Below are 6,000 nucleotides of genomic sequence, written 5' to 3' on the forward strand. Positions count from 1 at the left end.
GGTATACTCACCTGTAAGACTGAATATCTGGGATTCTGGATACGGGAGTATATTCAAGAGGCGGGACACATGAATTGAACTAAGTTCTTAAGACACTTAAACGGTATCCTGAATAGATTGAAATTTGTATGAAAATTTAAGTGGATCAGTATATCGACAATCTAAGTGAATTGTTTAATTCTTAAAGTGAAATTAAGCTCAACGGTACTTGTGATTTGTCAAAAACTGATATGATCCTCTGACGCATACTCAAACAAAAATATTATCTGTAAATATGTTTGTACATATTTCTTTACTGCTTTATATTTTCAGAAAATACAAAAAGATTTTGATTTCTGCTTTATTTTCGATAAATCGATGTCTGAGTTGCTGAGTTTCAAAATCTAAGTAAGCTGATTGTGTTTCTGAAAATAAAACAAGTTCATTAATTTGATACTTGAATTAAATCAAAATTTCAAAAACAGTTTGTGATATCTCCAGGGTCATTAATTTGGACTTGGATGATAAACTGTGAGGGAGTTGGATTCTTTAATGTTACCATATCTATAAAGATTGTTGATAGGGGAAGTAGATTAGAGAATTTGATTAATGGTTTCAAAATGTTGTTACTTATCATTTGTATGAGTGATTGCAGGAAAGATCCAGACTACGGTCCCGAGAGCCGAGTCTAAGGGGGAGTCTAAAGACAAGCTGAAAGTGAGGAAGAGCTTGTAACCAGAAAGCTAGGTGTCGATCCCTAAAAGCACGGAAGCTTGACGAGAGGGGGAGCCAGCTGACGATGAAAAGTTGATGTTAGAGCTAGTGTAGAGATCTTGGTGAAAAAGTCAAATAGAGAAAGATTGAAGGTTACTTACATTGTTACAATCTGAACAAGATGGCAAAGTGATCAAGACTGAAGAGGTGGCATAACATAGAATGGTCACTGAAGACTTCGTCAATATCCGAGGGGGAGTCTGTTAGTGCACTACGTCTATTGACTGCGTCTTGTATCATGTAATAGAATAGAATATGATAGGATAGAATATCCAGTGCACGAGGTTTGAGAAACGAAAAGTGGTGGTTTAGCATGTAGGTCCGCTTATATGGATAGTGTCCATATAAGCGAACCACACAAATCACACAGGTCCGCTCTTAAGGTATTCCTATGAGCGAACCTGCATTAAACACATAGGTCCGCTTATTTGGATGTCCACATAAGCGAACCAGCATCACTATATATAGGTGCACATGTTAGTTCATTTGGTACGGATCTGAACTTGTAACGAAGTGCTGCCAAATTGCTTCCAGGTTGTAAACTTTGTCAGATCAATAAAGGAAAGCATTATATTTAGTTTGAGCGTCTGATTCATCGATTCCGCCTTTGAATTTGATAAACGACTCTTCTGATCGACTCATTCAGGGTCAACGACGATCCTACAGCGACGGTCCTGGTTTATCTTGTGGAGGAGCATTTTTGAATCCAGTGATTTCTACGTAATCATCACCACCTGTTTCTTTTTCAGCTAGCACCACTGGTTCTTCAGTAATTTTTACCTCAGATTCCTTTGGAGTTTCACCAGTTTGATCCTTCCTTGGGATTACTCCAGCTTGAACTGCCTTTTGTTTCTTTTCTTGTTTCTTTGGTTGATCTGGTACATAAGGTGAATCTTCTACATCTGATGTTTTCTTCTTCTTTAACGGTTTCTTTTTCAGCTGTGCTTTCCCCCTTCCAAGAGTTGTTGGATCTAATTCTGATTCAGATTGAGTTTCTTCAGAATCATCTTCACTTGAACTCCCCAGATCTTCAATCTCTGGTTCAACTCTTGTAATCTTCTCAACATGAGCACTTGATCCTTGAGCTTGTTGAGCTGCTGCTTCCTCATTCTTTTTCATATAACTTTCAAATGTTTGTTTTAGAAGATCTGCTCCTTGTTCAATGACCACAGATGGCTCCAAGACAGTTTCATCAATTAGTCTCTGCTGTGGTTCTCCAGGAGACCCTACAAAACAATCATTAACAAAGACGTTTAGAAACATTTAATAAACATAAACTCTAATTGTCTTAAGGCTCCCCCTTTCACTATACCCTTATTTCCATCCTTAGGAATGGTAACTGCAGGGGATGACTTAGGTGTTCTCTTCCTTTTTCCATCTCTAACACACCACCATCTGGTCTTCTTTTCAGCAAACTCGCTCATCTTTTCATTTTCATTATCTGAATCACTGTTTTCATGTCTCCATTTTTCATTCTCAGGAGCAACATAATCTTTATCTTTGATTCTACATATCATTTGCTTTGTCTTTGCATCCTTTTCCTTGGTGATTCTTCCAATTGTAATAGAGTTTACACTGCTCAGCTCCATGACATCCTCATGGTCCTTCGAAAGATCCGTGATCTTATCATTAATTAACATCATTATGAATCTAGGGTACATGATGTATCTATCTCCTTTAGCCTGACTGTTCTCCTTCATATACTCAAATATCACTTGAGAAATGTTATACTTTCTGTTCAATACTAGGCTGGCGATGATGTTCATGATGTAATCGGGTACTTCATCATATGCTCCCTTTCTGTGTGACAATGAATGCACCATGCAATGCATCAAGTACCGGTAAGCCTTTGAGAAATTCCTTTTAAGCATTTTACCATTTATATGTCCAGTGAATCCCATTCTACACCACAACCCTTTGACAAGACGTTCTGACATGATTGTTGGATCATTATCAGAATCCTGCAAATCAAGAACTCTCCTGACATCTTCAACACCAAACTCAAATGCTACATCTATATCCTTTCTAGCTTGTGTCACACCCCCAAAATCCACCTGCGGAGTATCACCGCTTGGGAGCGTGACTGACCAGGATCAAGCCACCAATCATATAGAACAATATATATAATAAAAGTAATTGCCATTAAACCAAACCAAATCCATATGAAAGGTGTTCCAAAACATAAGTAAGTTATCGTTGTTTAGCGGAAGCGTATAATCAAAACAAATCATAATAAAGTATCAAATATTATAAGTGTTTAAAGAAATAATCACGATCCAAGCCCACAACAACCAGCTCCTCCCTGTGCAAGCTCCATGTACCTAACGACCAGCAAGGCATGTAACAGAGGATCAACAACTAGTTGAGCGAGTTCACAGAAAGTAAATGCGTAATAGTGAGTTCGTTTGTAACATGTGGCTCTACTGGGCCGTTAGTACGTTCTATTGGTGGGGGCTTCCCATGTTGTATAACCACTAGACTATTCGTAACCATATGTGTTCTTCACAATCCGAGAACAGTAGTAAGTATAAGTTCACGTAGGTCTTACGTGAGTATCCTTCACATCCGAGGATAGTAATTTAAGTATAAGTATCCTTCACATCCGAGGATAGTAATATGTATAAGTATCCTTCACAACCGAGGATAGTAGTAGGTATAGGTATCCTTCACATCCGAGGATAGTAATATGTATAAGTATCCTTCACAACCGAGGATAGTGGTATGTATAAGTATCCTTCACAACCGAGGATAGTAGTCGGTATAGGTATCCTTCACATCCGAGGATAGTGGTATGGTAGTCTAGTTTTAGTGTCAGTACGAATCTATTCAACCTTATTCCTTCAATCCCATTCCCAAGCCCTGGGAATCCCATGCCTTAGTAAGAGTGTGAACTCACCTGGGTTTGCTCGGTATGCTAAGTAAGAGCTCAAGTAAATCAATCACGTCCTAGGGTAGGCACGTACACACAGTCAGTTTGTATTCATCTTGTTCACGCATAGACATATCACCAAACAGTACATTGCACGTATTCAAGTAGCACATAGGTCACGTTTTATATAACCACACATATTTGATCGAATTACAAGAAGAGCGTCATATCGTTGTCATTACATATTCTAGTTCGACACATACAACAAACACAATTTCACTTATTTATTGAATATCATCATTGCTTTCTGCCATCATCATATGGACTACTCAATGCGCCTATCTAATTGGACCGTTTGTGAGTGGGTTTGTTGTTAAATCTTGATATTTGAATAACTCATATTAAATTCACTGGCCGACACAAGATGTTTGTTATATTACATGCGGTTTGACCAAGTATAAGACAAGGGCTCATATGACATGATCATACTTCCATTTACTAGATCACATAATGGGCGGCAACCAGAATCCTAATCTTCACCCTATTGGGCCGCCATTAGCAATGCGATCACATGTTTGTCACAACAATCAAAACACTACACATATATTCAATCACCCATTTCCTGTTAATGCACATGCAAGTAAAGAGCCGCCAATTTACATGAAAAACAAACTGTGGCCGACAACTAATTAATTCATCGAACACCCTGACATTCCATTAACAAGCATACAACCCGAAATATATATAAAAGCTCGGACAAAGATAAAGGAGATTAAAAACTCGGATAGCTTGTGTGTGGAAGTAAAAAGTCAGACATGAGGGTTTCCTCATGAAACTCGGACCAATCAAGATGGGGGGGGGGGTTCCTTGGCTTGAAACTCGGACCCTCATTACATTCATGAAACTCGGACATATAGTCCCACCTTTAAACTCGGACCATCATGCCCTCTCACTAAAACTCAGCCCCTTGTGGTTTGCATAAAGGTCGGACCTATGTTAAACCATTACAAAAAAAACTCGGACATATAAGTGATATGGGTGCAAAAACTCGGACCCTTGTGTCCTTTGTAAACCTCGGACCTTGAGTCCTCATAATAAACTCGGACTCCTTATAATTGTTTAAGAAATTCGGACCATACATATGGTAATAAAACTCGGACCACATCATTTATAAGGAACTCGGATCAAACACTTTATACTCACTCAAAGTTCGGACTATATAGTATATATAAAAGTCGGACATTGCATTTACAAAACTCGGGACTATCAAAAAGTCATACGAAGGTTCTGTTCAATTTTGATTGTAACAGTTACGTATATACATTCAACAGTTATGCTCTTAGTTTCCTACGATCCAGAAACCCTAAATCACACATAATCACAGTGCAGAAATCTCAATCAAACTCAACGATTTTTAGCACATCATGTATCAAATCATCAAGCAAAGTCAATCATCATTTCACAATAAATCAGAATCAATTAAACAAAGAATAGCATATGAAGGATTAGGGTTTACAAGCATCAATCAATCATCAATTAATCACAAACAATGATTAAACAATTACCTTGATTCGATTCTAGATGGATTGGCAATCAAACTTGATGCAAAAGACTTGTGAATCCAAGAATGATGAGAAGATGGTTGTAGAGAGGATTAGAGAGTACAGTATTTTGGTTTTTGTGAAAATGATTAGTGAAAAGGGGATTAGGGTTAACAATGATTAGAGTTTCACTAATTACTCTATGCATCCCTAAATATCATAATTTACAATAGCACACCACCTCAAAACAATTTCATAGTTTCACCACCAAGTTCACATATTTGACAAGTCTTTCTAAATTAACAAACAACCATACACAAATCACACAATACACTTCATTGTATTAAAACGTATACAATTTCATAGCAACTAATCGCACAAATAATTAACTACACAAACAATGAACGTTCAATAAATGCGAAATAGAAATCTTGGAAATCCGAGTTGTCACAGCTTGGTCCTTCTTTCTCAACACTGCATGTATCATTTTATCTGATTCATCAAATTATGCTGTATCCCAAAATGTTCTAACATGGGACTCATAAAACCACAGTTCTATTTGATATAGCTTTTGCAATTCTGCTTTCTCTTAGGAATTTTGCCATCTTTTCTACCACCGTACCCTCTATGGTGTTAGCATCAATTGCGCAATGAACACTATGGCCTTTGTCTGTATCCTTTCCTCTTCCCTGCAAGTTTATACATTTTCAATCATTGGTGCAGATATAGAGACATAAGGATGAAACTTTTGAAATTTTTTCTAACACTGAAATTTTCTATGTGATAGTACTAGAGAATCGACTGGCCTGTTCGATCGAAGAGCATTGCTGTTCGATC

The sequence above is a fragment of the Helianthus annuus genome, chromosome 13 (genome assembly GCF_002127325.2).
Source record: "Helianthus annuus cultivar XRQ/B chromosome 13, HanXRQr2.0-SUNRISE, whole genome shotgun sequence".
Classification (NCBI taxonomy): Eukaryota; Viridiplantae; Streptophyta; class Magnoliopsida; order Asterales; family Asteraceae; genus Helianthus; species Helianthus annuus.